Here is a 16,515-nt window from a genome sequence, read left to right on the forward strand (position 1 = left end):
ATAATACATGGCAGCTCTTCATGCTCAAAGAACTCCATTAGGGAGATGTAATATGTAAGTAAGGCAAGCTACAAGGTAGAATGTCATGGAGGCAAAGAGGAAATCCAGTAGAAAACTTAATCTAAGAAAAGATCTAAGAAAATTTGAGAAGAAAATCACTTTCAATTGGGTGCTAGCTGCCTGCTGAGCAGGAAACTATCGCTATCCCAATAGCTAGCTTTCTAGGCCGTGGGAGGACCATGGGTGGGAGCAGGGTGGAGGTGGAGGTAGAATGACAGAGGTTCTGGTGACGTTTGTACAATTCTCTCAGACAAGGTTCTAGTTTCTTCTCTTTTTATGGCTATTATGGAAGTGGACGGGGGTTCTTGACTATAGAGAGGAGCTATGGGAGTTTAATATATCTTAAGGCGGCCACATTGGCCTCTCCAAATCTTCCACCTCTACTAAAGAGATAGGCACAACATATGAGGCACTGGGCCTAGAGTTAGGAAGACCTGAGTTCGAACCCGGTCTCAGATACTTACTAGCTGTGGGATCCTGGGCAAGTCAATTAGCCTCTTGTTGCCTTAGAGGAAACTCACCTGTACAATGGGGATGCTCCTAGCACCTACCTCACGGAACTGTTGTGAGGATCAAATGAAATACTATTTGTAAAGCAAACAGCACAGCACCTGGCACATAGTAGGTGCTATGTAAATGCTATCTATTATTATTATTTTGAAGAATTTGCATACATAGAGGCTATCAAACATAGCATAGTGTTCAATAAACCCAACCCAGAAACTACCAGGTTAAGGACTCCCTATTTGACAAAAATTGCTAGGACAACAAGAGGGAAGTCTGGCAGAAATCTGGTTTAGCTCAATATCTCACATATACAACAACCAGTAAGTATTGATTAAGTAACCACCATGTGCCAGGCACTGTGCTAGGCACTGAAGGTACAAAGAAAGGCAAAAGACAGTCCCCGCCCTTAAGAAGCTCACATTCAAATGGGAGAGACACCGTACTGAGGGCAGACATTCCCCCATCGTAACAGGGGAACCTATGCACAAAGAGGTAAATTCCATAGAATTCTGTAAATACAAGGCAAATTCGGGGTAATCTCAGGGCAGGCGCTAGCTTTAGGAGATACTGCCTTCTTTCAAAAGGCAGGATTGGAGCTGAGCTTTGAAGGAAGCCAGGGTAAGACGGGAGTGAGGATGACAAGGGAGGACATTCCAAGGGCTAAAGATAATAACAGAAGAAAAAGTGGTCAATTCTTATTACAAGATTGCCTGGGGAAACAGAGAATTAGACATCGGGGAACTGCCTACTGGGGGAGATAGTCAAGCAGGCAAGTAGAGGTAGGATCAGCTCAGCTACTGCTTCTCTTTCCACCTCTCCTCTCTATGGAGCCCCAAAGGATGCTCATGCCATGGCATGCATAAATGCATCCTTCAACATCTAAAGATGGCATGAGGGTGAACTCTAGGTCAAAGGGTAAAAATAAGTGGAAATCTCTCTTTGGGGCTCCCCACCTGGCTGTCAAGAAGCCTCCTCACCTGTTCTCCTGCCTTCTTATAGCCCAGCCCTCCAACTCATAGGCTGTGTCCCATTTCCTCTTGTCCAAAAGAGCCCGGCCACTGACCACTCACTAATCTAAGTAGAAAGCATCATCCCTCCCAGGGATAGGTACATTTTCATAGACTTTCTCCTAACCAGAATGGACAGGAAAGGCCACCTAGCCCAGAAGGTATCTGAACAGGAATCTCCACCACCAACAAGCAGTCATCACTCTATTATTTGGGGCAGCTAAGTTGCACAGTGGATAGAGTGCTGGGAGTGGACAGTCAGGAAGATACGAATTCAAATCTGGCCTTAGACACATTTATTTGGCTGTGTAACCCTGGGCACATCTCTGCCTCAGTTTCTTCATCTGTAAAGTGGGGATAATAATAGCACCTATCTTCCAGGGTTGTTGTGAGGAACAAATGGGAAAATAATTGTAAAGCATTCATCAAAGTGCCTGGCACACAGTAAGTTCTTGTTCATTCTCATTCTCTCTCTCTCCCTCTCTCTCTCTCTCTCTCTCTCTCTCTCTCTCTCTCTCTCTCTCTCTCTCTCTCCCCCCATATAGATAGATTGAGAGAGAGAGAGATGTTAGCTATTACTATTACTACTATTACTACTACTACTACTACAATCAGAGATTTCCAGTATTGAGGAAGCCATTCCTTCCCAAGGCAACCCATCCCACTTTTGAGCACACTTAATTGTTAGGAAGTTTTTGTTTACATCAAAACAAAATCTTCCTCCCATCAATATCCACCCATAATCCTTAGTTCTGCCTTGTAGGGTGGAGTAGAACAAACCTAATTCCACTTCTACCAATACTGAAGATGGTGGTTCTCCTCATATGGCATGAACTCTAATAGTGCTCATTGACCATTTCCGAATGAGATCCAGTTTTTCAACACCCTTCTTAAAATATGGCACTCCCCTTCTAACTCGACACAGATGTGGTCTGGCCAAAGTAGAGTACAGTGAGATAATCCATTTTTTCAAGGTGGATGCAATAATTCTTCTTAATGCTTACATTTTCACATGGAGGCTTTTGAAGAAGGAAAAGTCTCAGTTAAGCCCTAAGAAAATAACTCTCTCATTTCAGGAGCTCTGACAAGAAGTGGAGAAGATTTATCATTCCCTTTAGCCTGTCTTCCAGCTTGTAAGGTTGGCTCTAGATGGCAGCCCACTCCACTTATGGATACCTATAATTCTTAGCAAGTTTTTCCTTAAACTAAAACCAACCTCTCCGAAACATCTGCCTGGTTCTGCCCTCTTGGGTCAATCAGAATAAATCTGACTCTCACAAAGAAATGAACACAGCAATCGTCAATCGTGTCCTTCCCACTCCTTCCGCCTAATAGTTCTCTCCTCCAGGCTAAACAGCCTCAGTTTCTTCCACTCATCATCATATGGCATAGCCGCCAACCCAGTCACCCTGCCTCTGGATGATATCCAGTTTATCGACATTCTTCTTAATATATGGTACCCAGAACTCAGTACAGATTGAATTCATCCTCCACCGTCTGCCAAAGCAATATTCCTAAAGCACACATCTGGCTGTGTCAACCCACCTGTGACTCCCTATTATCTCCCAGGTCACACATCTGGCTGTGTCAGCCCACCTGCGACTCCCTATTATCTCCCAGGTCACACATCTGGCTGTGTCAGCCCACCTGCGACTCCCTATTATCTCCCAGGTCAAATACAGACTCCTCTGGTTGGCATTTAAAGCCCCTCAGGACTTGGCTCCGATCTACCTTTCCCTAGAGGTATGCCACAGCGTTCCCCTTCACATGCTCTACAATGCAGCCACATCAACCCCCTTGCTGTTCCTCCCACACAGCAGCATTCTCTCTACCATTGCCTTGACTTTGTCACGGGCTAGCTGATGCCCAGGCTGGATTCTTGACTCACCTCTGCCTCTTAAAATCGATGTTAAACTGCAACACCACCTCCTACAGGAGGCCTTTGTGGATGCCCCTTCCCCCCCACCTGTTAGTGTAACCAGTGTAGTTATTTTGTATAAACAGGCAGCTAGGAGGTGGGGGTGGGTGGGGGGAGACCTAAAGTTAGGAAGACCTCAGTTCAAATCCAACCTCAGACCCTTAATATCTATGTGACCATGGGCAAGTCACTAAACCTCTGCCTGCCACAGTTTCCTTAACTGTAAAATAGTACCTGCCACCCAGGGTTGTTGTAAGGATGAAATGAGATACATTTTGTAAAGCACTTAGCACTATACCTGGAACAGAGTAGGCACGAAATAAATGTTTACTTCTTTTCTCCCACCCTCCCTTCCTTCCTTTCTTCCTCCCTTCCTCCTTTCCTTCCTCCCTCCTTTCCTCCTTTTTGTTCCTCCCTCTCTTCCTCCTTTCCTTCCTTCCTTCCTCCTTTTCTTCCTTCCTTTTCTTCCTCCCTCCCTTCCTTCCTTCATCCTTTCCTTACTTCTTTTCTTTCCTTCCTCCCTCTTTTTTCCTTTTTCCTTCTTTCCTTTCTCTCTCTCCTTTTCTCCCTCCTTTCCTTCCTCCCTCTTCCTCCTTTTCTTCCTTCTTCCCTTCCTCCTTTTTCTTTCTTCCTTCTTCCGTTCCTCCTTTCCCTCCTCTCTTTCTCCCTCCTCTCCTTCTTTCCTTTCCTTCTTTCTCCCTCTCTTCCTCCTTTTTCCCCTTCTTCCTTTCTCCCTCCTTTCTCTCCTCCTTTCTCTCCTTCTATCCCTTCTTCTCTCCTTTCCTTCCTTCCTCCATCTCTTCCTCCTTTTCTTCCTTCCTCCCTTCCTATATTTCTCCATGTGCACATCTTATTTCCCCTGATAGAATGGGCAGATCCTGTTGTATTTTGGTTTGGAGAAACCAGGCCCTAGTACAAGGCCTGCCACATAAGGCCTGTTCATTGACTGACAGCAGCTCGGGGAGGAGAGAATTTGGACAAGAACAATCTCCTGAGTCTTTAAAATAGCTAACTCAGAACAGGTCTCTCCCTTTTCTTTTAACTTCCCAAGTTCAGACAAATGTCTCCTTCTCTGGTTTCAGCCTCTCCAGTTTAAGGTCACGGATACTGGAAACCCCTAAGTCAGTGACAGTCCTCATTACTGAAATAATATCTATTGAGATAAGAAACACGTATCTATGATGGGCCCCAGTCTTTGCAGGAACTCGTTGCTACCCAGGATTTCTGGTACCAGACACAAGGTCAAAAGTGTCACAGAATGGCAGAATTTCAGAGAGAAAAGGGACCTCAATGGTCATCTAGTTTAATTGACACTTGGAAAAGAATCCTTTCTCCAATAAAACCCAACAGTTGGTCATGTAGCCTCTGCTGGAAATCTTCAAGTGATGAAGAGCTCACTCTCTACCAGCTGAGGCCATTCTGATATGGCTCCAATTGTTGCTCATTTATTCCTCAAATAAAGCCTCAATCTCTCTTTGCAAGTGTTTCCAATGGCTCATAGTTCTGCCCTCTAGAGCCAAGCAGAGCAGTTAACCTCTCTTCCAAAGAAGAGCCCTTTCAATACTTGGAGACAGCTAATATTCCCTACCTCCAGCTTCCCTGCAAGTCTTCTATTCTCTGAGTTAAGTAGCCCCAATTTCTTCAACTAATCTTCATATGACAAGAACAAGAAGCTATTCACCATCCTGGCTGCCCTCCTGGAAATGCTCTCCAACTTATCCATGCCATTCCCAAAATGTGATGCCCAGAATTGAACATGATATTCCCACTGAAGTCTGACCAAGGCAGAGAACAATGGAACTATCACTCCTTTTTCTTGGAAGCTCCTTTGAGAGGTAGTATGGTGTGGTGGCATACTAGGAAACAGCTAGATGGTGCAGTGGGTAGAGCACTGGCCTTGGAACCAGGAAGATGCATCTTGCTGAGTTCAAATCTGGCCTCAGACACTTCCTAGCTGTGTGACCCTAAGTAAATCATTTAACTCTGTTTGCCTCAGTTTTCTCATCTGTAAAATGAGTTGGAGGAGGAAATGGCAAACCACTCAAGTATCTTTACCAAGAAAACCCCCATGCGGTCACAAAGAGTCAGACATGACTAATGTAACCTAACAACAACAAATGGCATGATGGAGAAAGAACTAGTCTAAAAGTCAGAAAGACCCACATTCAAGTCCCATCTCTGACACACTGGCTATATAGCTCTAGACAAATCACACCTCTGACTATATTCCCATACAATTCTCAAGCCTATGAATTGAAAATACTTGAAAATCTACACTGGTGGAGGAGGAGAGGGGGCGGGGGGGGGGGGAGGAGGAGGAGAGGGGGAGGGGGAGGAGGAGAGGGAGAGGGTGGAGAAGGAGGAGAAAAAAGAGGAGAAGGAGGAGAAAAAAGACGAGGAAAAGAGAAGGAGGAGGAGAAAGAGGAGAAGAGAAGGAGGAGGAGAGGGAGAGGAAGAGGGTGGAGAAGGAGGAGAAAAAAGAGAAGGAGGAGAAAAAAGAGGAGGAAAAGAGAAGGAGGAGGAGAAGGAGAAGAAGAGAAGGAGAAGGAGAAAGAGGAGAAGAAGGCAGTTTCTTGTCTGTGGCCAAAGATCCCATTTGCTTTCTTGGCGACTCTAACATGTTGTTCGCTTATATTAAGATTTCTGTCCACTGAAACCCCTAAATCTTTTTCAAACTGCTACTTAGCCATGCTTCTACCATTTTGCACTTGGGAAATTAAGGCAGTTTTTTTTTTAACTTAAGTGCAAGCCTTTACATCCTGGGTCCATAGCTGTGATTTCATGGTTATGGTGAACTCCCAGTAAGGGACTTTGCTTCCAATAATACAGCTGCAATGTACTGTTCCTTTAAGGTTTGTTGCTTTATTAAGTCTGCTCAGAGTTCTAAGTTATAGTTAATGTGAAATATAGTTATTTTCTGACTTGAGTTCTGAGACAATTGTTAGGGACTCTTGATTTCAACAAGCAGGAAACTAGAGAGATACAGACACCAGAACTGTTGTATGATTATGGAACAAATATAATATATCTGATTATAAACAAAATATGAGGATATGATTACTAATCACAAACTAAGGTGGGGTTGTTTGCAGAGAGGATCTAGAACCTAAACCAGGGGTGAGGAACCTGTGGCTTGGAGGCCACATGTGACCCTGCAGGTCCTCAAGTGTGGCCCTTTGACTGAATCCAAACTGTTGGTCAAAGGGCCACACTTGAGGATCTAGAGGGCCATATGTAGCCTCGAAACCACAGGTTCCCTCACCTGATCTAAACCCAGGAAGATAAGGGAATAGAAGTGAAAAGGGAGATTTCAGAACTGCATCAACTAAGTTTGAAACTAAAAGTGATAGATACTACAGTTGATGTTGCTAAGTCTCACTGGATAGAGGAAAAGCTTGGAAGCAGAGAACCAGAGAAGTCACTCAGTTCTAACTAATTTGCCTGAGACTTTATTCCTGGTGACATGTTGAGCAGCTACAGTATGGATCAGCAGAAGGATTTATTCGACACAGATATCTACCTTACTAAGGTAATTTTGTGGTCTTGAAAGTGGACAACAAAGATCATAGTTTCAGAGTCATGTGTTACTCTGAACACACAGGTTTTTGTCACTCTGTAACTGTGTGCCCATTTCCTCCCACAGATATCAAGTACATTGTTAGAAGAGTATGACCCAGGGTTCCATAGATTGTGTTATATTTTACTATTCATATATTTGCTGTAATATATGTGTACCTGTGATAGTATCACACCTTATTGCTCTTGCCTTGTTAAATAGTTATTTTTAAGATCTAAAAGTTTATTATTGTCATTGCTTGGTCGTATAAACAAATGAATCAATGGGTACTCAAAACTAGAGTAAGCAGAAGTATATTAACTCACAACAGGGTGATCCCTCGGACTCTGAGAGACTTTAGGTATAACTACATAGTTATACATACATAGTGATGATCCTTCTGCAGGAACCCAGACTTGCCAGTGTGAGAGCAGTTTGGAGTGACTGAACCAACTTAGAGAGTTAGAAGGTATCCACATTCCCCATGAGAGATGTGAAGGACTACAGTATGGGTAAAGACACACTAGTCCATGCACCCATTACACAGGCCCAAAAACTTATCTGGAACTTAGAGTCAGGGAGTTGCCTAGGGGCACTGAAGTTAAGTGATCAGGGCTACAATGCCAGTGTGACTCACAGGCAAGTCCTGAGGCCAAATTTTCTGGTCTCCAAGGCTGGATGTCTATCCCCCATGCCATGCTGCTACTCACTTTGTGTTTATACATTTTATATTTCATATTGTTTCATGTTAGGCACAATGTTCTAACTAATCAAGATCTTTTTGAAGTCTATTTTGTCATCGAGGGTGTTAAATACCTCTGCCTTCTTTGTGTTATCCGTAATTTTAATAAGTATGATATCTCCACTTTTATCCAAGTCATTGATAAAATGGTTTTCAAAGCACCAAGTAAAGCTTCCTAAGGCACTCTACTAGAGACCACCTTCCAAACTGGCATTGAACCATTTAAAGACAACTATCCGGAACCAGACATTCATCCCATTTAACTGCACTATTATCAATGGACTTGATCTCCCAGGTCCCTTCTAGATCTAATTCTATGATCCTATGATCATTTATATATAACCATATAGGTAGAGAGGCAGTGGGGGGTGGGGGGTGTGACCCAAGCACCTACCAACAGTTAGTTTTGTGCTTTGATTGGTCTGGATCTCATGAATAGATGGTGAATGATCCCATGGGGACAGGTACAAAAAAATTCTTAGCTGAATTAGGGAGGAAAAACTTCCCCTCCATCCCCATTCCCAACTTTGGGGGCCTGATTTATCCCCAGCTGTTTCCTCTCTATAGTCACTGAGAAATTTGCTGATGAAGAATTAACTCCCTTCTGGCCCTTGGATCTAAGGATAGCTTTGGCTGCTGAGGTCATAGTTCATTATAGCTGGACAGGAGTCAGAAGTGGGTGGGAACAAAGGCAACATGTCTTATGTGCACTTCCTCTTATTTCAGTCACTAGCAAATTTCAACCATGGACCCTAACCATTCCCCAACCAAGGACTGCTGTTGGTGAGGGAGTAGAGCAGTTAAAGGAAGAAGGAGGAGATACATATCCTTACTCCTCTCCTCCTGTTTGCTCACATCATTATGTTCCATGTTTCAGCAGTCTTATCTGCCCCTACATTCCCTTCCAATTAAAAACCAATTCCGTTTACATTTCTCCATCCAACATCCTGAGCAGACTGACTCCTGAAGCTCCTCCGGTCACTCCAAGTAAAAAACCCACTTCCCTAGCCAACCTCCTACTCTCCAAATATCTTTCTGTTCTTCCAGCTGCTATTGCCACACCCCAGGAGTTGTTATGGGGGCAATCACTGCATGTCTTGTCCCAAACACTCTGGGTGCCTGGATCCTTGAGAGAGGGAACAGGAAGGAGTCCCTTGGGTTAGGATGGTCTTCTCTTCCCTATGTGCTACCTAAAAGTCAAAACTAAGGGGGCTCGAAGAAGAGGCTCGAGCCCACATCCTGCCCAAGGCCATTTGTGTGGCTTCCACCCATTCTTGTTCTTGGCTCCATCCTCTCCTCTCTGCTTCCTTTCCTTTCCTCCCTCACTCCACCCTGCTCTATCTCCACCTCCTAAGCCAAGAGTTATTTCTAGCACAGTTAGTGTGGGACAATTTCTACTAAGGAAGCTGGACATACATCCCCAAGACCAAGCCATGTGGCTGAGTTTCCAAAGGTGTCAGGCCACCGCTACCCCCTTACCATTCCTCAATGGTGGGGAGAGGGGCAGAGAATAAAAGTATGGCTTTCCCCACTGACTCCTAGCCCCATGTCCTGTTGTTAAGGGACAGTCCCACTCTGAGCTCATTCACTTCCCTGTTCTTTTTATAGTAGAAAAAGCCCTTGTTGACCATGAAATGGCTCAGGACAAAGAAAGGCAAGATTCAAATGATTTGCTATATTATCTATTCAACCTCCTCTCTCTTCTACTCCCTTCACAGACAAGGAATAGGGCTGGTGTTTCAGAGGGCAAAGGGGGTAAAAAAAAAAGCCACTGTCCAGGGGGCTTCAAGGAGAGTGGAGGCCTGGATTAGCCATGCTTTCTCAACATCATCTAACTTCCCTCCCCATTTATCTCTGCATTTTCTCAGTCCTCGAAATGTGACTCACATCTGCTTGGTTCCCCATAATCTCAGGTCCCCAGGAATAGAACTTGGAGGCCATCATTATAAGGCCCTTTCTAGTTCAAAATCTATAAATCTGTAATCATGGCGAACCAAGCAGATCTGAGACAGGCCTCTCTCACCACATCATGAATTGACCCATCTTGATCCTAATGGGCTTGTCCTATCTATTAGAAGAGAGATAATTAAATTTCACCTGCCTCAATGCAAGGACCTAGACTAGATACAGGATCTCTTGAGGCTCTTTGCAGCTCAGATCCAGATTTCTATGACCTCAGAGGAAGCAGCAGGACAGGCAGAGTTAACATGCTTGACCTTCACCCTGGCCCAAGGGAAACACCTCAACCAGCTCCTTTACCCTTACTTCTCTTACTCTGTTCCTCTAGGCTCAGATTGAATGGAAATAGCAATTGTTTCTCTTTTGGCCAGCAATGCTAAGGGCCTTCCCCTCCCGCTTTGATTTTATTTTTATTTTTATTATTATTATATTGATTCACTTCTTAAAGAGGCCTATTCACTGAATGGGTGTTGCCTCACTCAAAGTGAGAATTCCAAAGCACCTTAGCTTAAAAAGGCCAAAGTCTCCCATTGCATCCTGGGCCATCTCCAGTCATCCTGATCTATATCTGGCCACTGGACCCAGATGGCTCCAGAGGAGAAAGTGAGGCTGGTGACTTTGAACAGCCCTGCCTCACTCAAATCCAATTCAATTGCAAGTCATGTCATCATCTCCCTGGTGTCATGGACCTCTTTGAGAATGAAGGACAAACCACAAGTTCCTTACTATGATGAGGACAAGTGAGAAAACCATCTCAGCCTCCGGCTTTAGCCTTTCCTGCTGACATCTTCCTGAACCATCTCCTGCTATAGAGTTAGTTCCAGCTTCTTACCATCCTCTATCACCTCGGTTTCCCTCTCCTGATGGGCCTGGACATGGACAGGATCCCCCAGCTAGAAAGGGGCAATGGCAGCATGACCCACCTTGAGGACCCAATTCTGATTTGGAGCCCAAGTCCTTGCTCTCCAGCGAATGAAGCAACCCAGCTGTCCACTTCCAGACTCTGGGAAAGGTCATTCAAAGAAACTCTTTCCACCCCTTTCTTCGACAGATTTGATCCTTGTGTCCTAGAAGCAACCCCACCCAGCCAGGGAAAAGGAATTCTGCAGAATAAGTGTTCAGAACATAACAAAAGCCAGAGTTGGCTAACCTTTCTTCCATCTCTACTCCAAGAAACCAGCAAAACTCCTGGTTCCCAATTCTCCTCCTTACTAGGTACAAGCTGTTCTCTACCTCAATTTCCCTGTATGAATAGATTTCAAATAACATTTTCTTTTGCAACTCTTAACTATGATATGTGATATGGCATAATGAGTGAGCATAATATCTGTGTTGGGGTCTTAATTCCCATGGTATACCAGAATCCCCTTGACCAGAGCTAAACTGTATCTCACCCAGAACCTAGGGCAGTAATCTGCACAGAGAAGGTACTTAACACATTTTTTTTTTTTGCTTCGCACATGAATAACAGGACCAACAATAGTGTTAAATAAATGGCACCTTGCCCAAGCAGAGGACAGAATGCCCTTACCCATCTGTTCAAGCAGCCATATGGAAAAGGGAGAGGGTATGTTCTCAAGAAGCCTAGAGCAAAAGGGAAGAAAGTGGAGGGAGGCGGAAGTAACATGATAGAGATGCGCATTCCTAGTATACGGGAAAGAATGCTAGATTTGAAATGAGTTCCTGGGTTCAAATCCAGTTTCTGCCACTTACTACCTATGAGACCTTGTACAAGGCATCTTTGGGCCTCAGTTTCCCCAACTGTGAAATGAGGGTGTTGGACTATGATTACCTGTTAGGTCCCTTCCCATTCTGAATCTGTGATCCTATGATTTTGAGCCCCTGTTCTAGAAGAAAAGGCAAGCAATGCCCATTTCACCATGAGAATCAGAGACAGTCAAAAAGAATTTATCTGGCAGACAGGGCAATCAGTACCGTTTTCAAGCTCTCTCTGCTTCCTTCAGTCCCCTGATGTTTGTCTAACGTGAATTCCCTATCCCCTTGAAGGAAAGGAGTTAACGATTCAGGATCTTTTAAGTCCCTCTCTGCATAGAACATTTAGAAAAACTAATGAGAGCTGCCAATCCCCTCCTGCAGGAATACCTGGAGTCCCAGAATGTTCCCAGTGACCCCATGCCTGTATTGTGAGGATAATCCCAGGGCAGTAAGATGGGACAAAGCATATGAGTTTTGAGTCTCCGCCTGTGTCTGCTATGTGTCTGCTGTATTGGAGAGGACATGAATGTGTCATCTGGACAGCAACTGGGTTTTGTAACATTCATAGCCCACAACCCATAATCTTTTCCTTGGTAGATGCTTAATACATATTTGCGGATTGATGGCTTGTTATAGATAGAAGGGGTGGAGAGGTTCTCGCCATATATGGTGCATGTGCATGTGCACAAGGGAGGGCTAGGAGCTCTCTTGGCTTCCCAGGCATCTCACTGAGAGATTGGACAGACAGTTTCCATGGCCTCAGAGCCCCTCCTCTCTTGCTCCCCCGCCCAGCCAGGCAGCCACGACCCTGATAAGACACTACAAAGGGGAGGCTTTGTCTGGGGAAGAGGAGGCTTCTCAGAAGCAGCCCGCCAGGGGGGGCTTGGAGGAGGGCGAAAGGAAGGTATCAGACAAAGCTCTCATTCTAGAGATCCCACCTTCCCAGGCCTCTGCAAAAGGTCTGAGGGAAGGGAAAAGATAGGGAGGCCGGCATACCTGTGGCCACCCCCATTTCTATCCCAGGACAAAAATTTGATTCTTTCACCTACTGCCAGTATGACCTTGGGCAAGTCATTTTGGCTCCATCTCTGGGTCTCAGTTTCCTTGTCTATAAAATGAGCAGTTTGGACTAGCTGACCTTTGTTTCCTTCCAGCTCTACATCTGTGATACTTCGGCATTTTCCCATCCCAACTGGAAAAGGGATCTGCTCAGGCCTGCTTTATGGGCTGGGAACAGGGGAGACAAGTTGGTCACAGATGGGACAGTGGGAAATTTTAAATCTCTCTTGACAAGGGAGAAGTTGCTGGATTTTTTCATGTTGGCAAGGGGGGCTTGCCTGCCAAAGACTGAGAATGGCAGGAAACTCCTCATTTTACCGGCTAGAAGGCACCTTTGGGGACAGAGCAAGGATAGGGCCAGAAACACCCTGACTAGGTGGGATATAGGCTGAAGAGCCCCAGTTTGCCCTGGGACTTTGGGCTTTAGCTATTAATTCTTCCATCTGGAACATGAGAACACACTCCTTCCAGTCCCACTTAAACCACCATGGATAGAAAATGAGATCCAAGAAGAAAAAGGGAGATTTTGGAAAGGGAGCTATGGTAGGATTACCACCAAGTCTCCCTATGTGCTTCTAGGAGAGCTCCCTGGTCAGCTGTGACTGATCAGGGATGATGGAGTTTAGAGCTGGGAGGGCCCTGGGAGAGCTGGTCCAAGCCCCTCATTTTGCAGAAGAGGAAATAGGTCCAAAAAAGAAAGGTGACTTGGCTAGAGTCACTCACATAGTAAATGATAGAGAAAGGATTCCAATTCAGAGCCTTTGATGGCAAATTCAAGGCTTCTTTCCTCCTCACCATTCCGGACTTCAGCCTGCCTTTTATTATCAGCCCCATAAAAAACAACGCAAGAATGGAAATCTTTAGCCTCGAAGGTCTAACTGAAATTATTTTGCATAATCCACAGTCTGAGATTCATCTTTACTATCATTTATTCCACCATCTGGTGGTCAGTATCAATATTCCAAAAGAAAGAAGGTCCAGGGCAGGCCAGGATGAAGGCGATAGAAAGGCAAATTCAATGCAAACTCGGGATGCTCCGTAGAAGAGGCAAAGATGTGAATGGAAGCAGTTCAGAAACACAGAGACATAGACACTCCCCTCATCTCCTCATTGAGCTACTACTGAATTCCAGGTCAATCTGGGGGGCAGCTAGGTGGCTCAGTAGATAAGATCACTAGGCCTGGAGTCAGGAAGGCTCATCTTCCTGCATTCAAATCCAGCCTCAGACACTTCCTAGCTGTGTGACCCTGGGCAAGTCACTTAACCTTGTATGCCTCAGTTTTCCCATCTGTAAAACGAGCTGGAAAAGGAAACGGCAAACCACTCCAGTATCTCTGCCAAGAAAACCCCACAGACAGTACTGGTGTGACATGGTCCACGGGGTCACAAAGAGTCAGACGCAACTGAACAACAACAACAAAGACAAGGCACTTGTTAGGTGCTAGGGCTACCAAGACCAGAATGACCAACAGTCCCTCCTCTCAAGGAGCCTACCTTCCACTGGCATCTACAGCATGTACATGGAAAACACCAGATCATTTGAAGAGGAAGGAACACTAACAAGAGGGGATCAGCTAAGGCTTCTGGCAGGTGGTGCAGTGGATGGAGCACTGGCCTTGGAGTCAGGAAGACCAGAATTCAAATCCAGCTGCAGATACTTACTAGCTGCATGACTCTGGACGATCCACTTAACCTCTATTTGCTTGTTTCTTCTACTGTAAAATGCGGATTCTACCAGCACCTCCCTCCCAGGGTTGTTTTGAGGATCAAAGGAGATAATCACTGTAAAGTGTTTAGTACAGTGCCTGGCTCATAGTAAGTTCCATATAAATGTCATTATTAGTAGTAATGGCTAAACTGAGCCTTGAAGGATTTCAGGAGGTGGAGCTGAGTAGAGTGTGCATTCCAGGCATGGGAGACTGCCCGTGAAGACAGTGCAAGATGTATCAATGCTGCCCCCAGGGACTACAGGGGTCATTGCTCCCTTCTTCACCAGCCCCTCCTCCCCTGTGTCGATCATGAGAAAACAGCCTGTCCCTAAACAAACAGCACGTGACCCAAGAGGGCACTAGGCTGTCCAGAATGCCCATGGGTGACTCTGGCCAATGAGAAGAAGAAAGAAGAACAAGAGGAAAAGAAATCTCCCAAGTGGGAGCTCAGGCAGGAAGACAACGTTTGTGGAACAAAAGCAATATATCCCCAGGCACTCAGGGACAGAAAGACTGCAGTGGGGTGGACCCTGTCCCAGCCCCAGGAGACCCACCAGGAGCACAGGGGTTGTAGTGCTCCCAGTGTGGCTGGCCAAGGAGGGGCAGAGTCGGGGGCTGTTCCTAGAGATCCTGCTATGCAGTTTCCAGGGGCAAACAGACTATATGCCCTGACCAGCGACAGCTGACAGGTGAGTCAGCTTCCAGCTGCTGCAGCTGCTGCCCATCTCAGAGTCTCTGCTTCCTGGCTGCCACTGTCATGCCAATGTGGGGAAGGAAACCCAGTTCTCTTGGCAGGGTCTGAGGGAGGTGCTAACTGATCACAATGGGGTTCAGTTTGGAGGGTCCCCAAAATGTTTGTGAGCCTGTTCCCACCTCAGGGCCATCCTCCCCATGGAACAAGCTCGCACCTAAGCTCATCCCTGCCACACTGACCTAGAGGAAGTGGGAGAGAAGGGTGCTTCGGCAAAGAGACAGGACAATCAGGGAGGAGATAGGGTGGGTGATCCCTCCTTCCCTTCCTGCCCCAAAGTTCAGAGAAAGGCCCATCTCTACACATTATCCCTTCACTCATCCTACTTCCTTCCCAAAGGAGGGGCAGAGGGGCAAACGGGATTCAAGCCAAGAGAGGAACAAGCCAACTGTTCTGCTCTCCACACTGCTCAATATCGTATCACACACACGACCTTCTGCTCAGTGAACGGGCTCATAAAACTCCCAACAAAGAAGAATAAAGCGGCTCCCATCCTCCCTGGGGCAGCTCAGGCCCATATCTATGTCCTAGAAGGAGGATCCTGGAGCTAGGAAGGTACACATGCTGGAGCATAGGATCTCTCTTTTTCTCCCCAGCTTGTGGTAAGTTACTGGGCTCTCTTTCTGCTGGCTGGGCCTACCCTACTAATTCGTACCTGTCCCACAAAGAAAAAGGGGAGCAAGAGGAAACAATGGCTTTTCTAACTTCCCTAAACTCAAAACCTTGCTCCACCTCAGAGGCTTAATTCCTGCTGAGCTCCTCACACCTGGGGGGCAATGCCCCTGTTACCCAGCAAGGTGCCCCTCTATCTACCCTTATCCCAAGCTCCCTTCTCCTTCTCTACAGACAATGGCTGAGAAGGGGGAAGGAAGGCAGCTCCAGCTTTGTATGTAGTACAGCCACTCAGACCATTGTCTCTGTTTCAGGACAGAAGCCTGGGGCTTCATCTACCCCTCATATCCACCCCTCTGCCTAAAATACATGTGGGCAAGGACATCTCCTAACTTTACGTTAAAATTATTTTTAAAAAGCAGTATCCTGTTACAATAAAAGAAAAAGCTCGTTAAATATATCTGCATTGTCACATCTCACATCTTCTCCCTGTCCTCCTGAATAGCACACACAGGCAAAAAACAGTAGACAGAGAGACACTCACTTACCGGCTCTCAGGAGTCCCCTCTCTGCATCCTCTAGCCCTGACTTCTTCCACTCCAGGAATAGAGAAAAGGCTTTCCTTTTAATACTCACCAGGTCCCTGGGGGGTAGCAATCATTAACAGCCACACATGCTGGCTGACAGGGCCTTAATGCTTTAACCCCTTCAACGCGGCTGGGGTGGCTCGGTTTCTGACACTGGTTAGCCCTTTGCTCTCAGGTCCTCCAGAGCAGCTCCCTCCTTGATGCCATCTACCTGAGTAATTCTATTACCTCCCATGTGGTGAGGGAGAGTCTTCTTGTCCCACCCAGGTCTCCCCACAGGATTGGAGAAGAGACGCAACCTGAGGCAGCTGGCCTTGGCGCTGTGCCCAATT

General features: G+C 45.9%; 1 protein-coding gene across 1 annotated transcript in view; it reads right to left on the reverse strand.

Moving 5' to 3' along the window:
- The window catches only part of PLEKHA6 (pleckstrin homology domain containing A6), a 78,597-nt gene extending 62,413 nt beyond the window's left edge, over window positions 1–16,184 (reverse strand). The window contains exon 1 of the mRNA XM_036754245.1: window positions 16,145–16,184. The gene's annotated coding sequence lies outside the window, so the exon portion shown is untranslated. The remainder of the gene's footprint in view (window positions 1–16,144) is intronic.
- Window positions 16,185–16,515: the final 331 nt, after the last annotated feature.

Source organism: Trichosurus vulpecula, chromosome 4, assembly GCF_011100635.1.
Source record: "Trichosurus vulpecula isolate mTriVul1 chromosome 4, mTriVul1.pri, whole genome shotgun sequence".
Lineage (NCBI taxonomy): Eukaryota > Metazoa > Chordata > Mammalia > Diprotodontia > Phalangeridae > Trichosurus > Trichosurus vulpecula.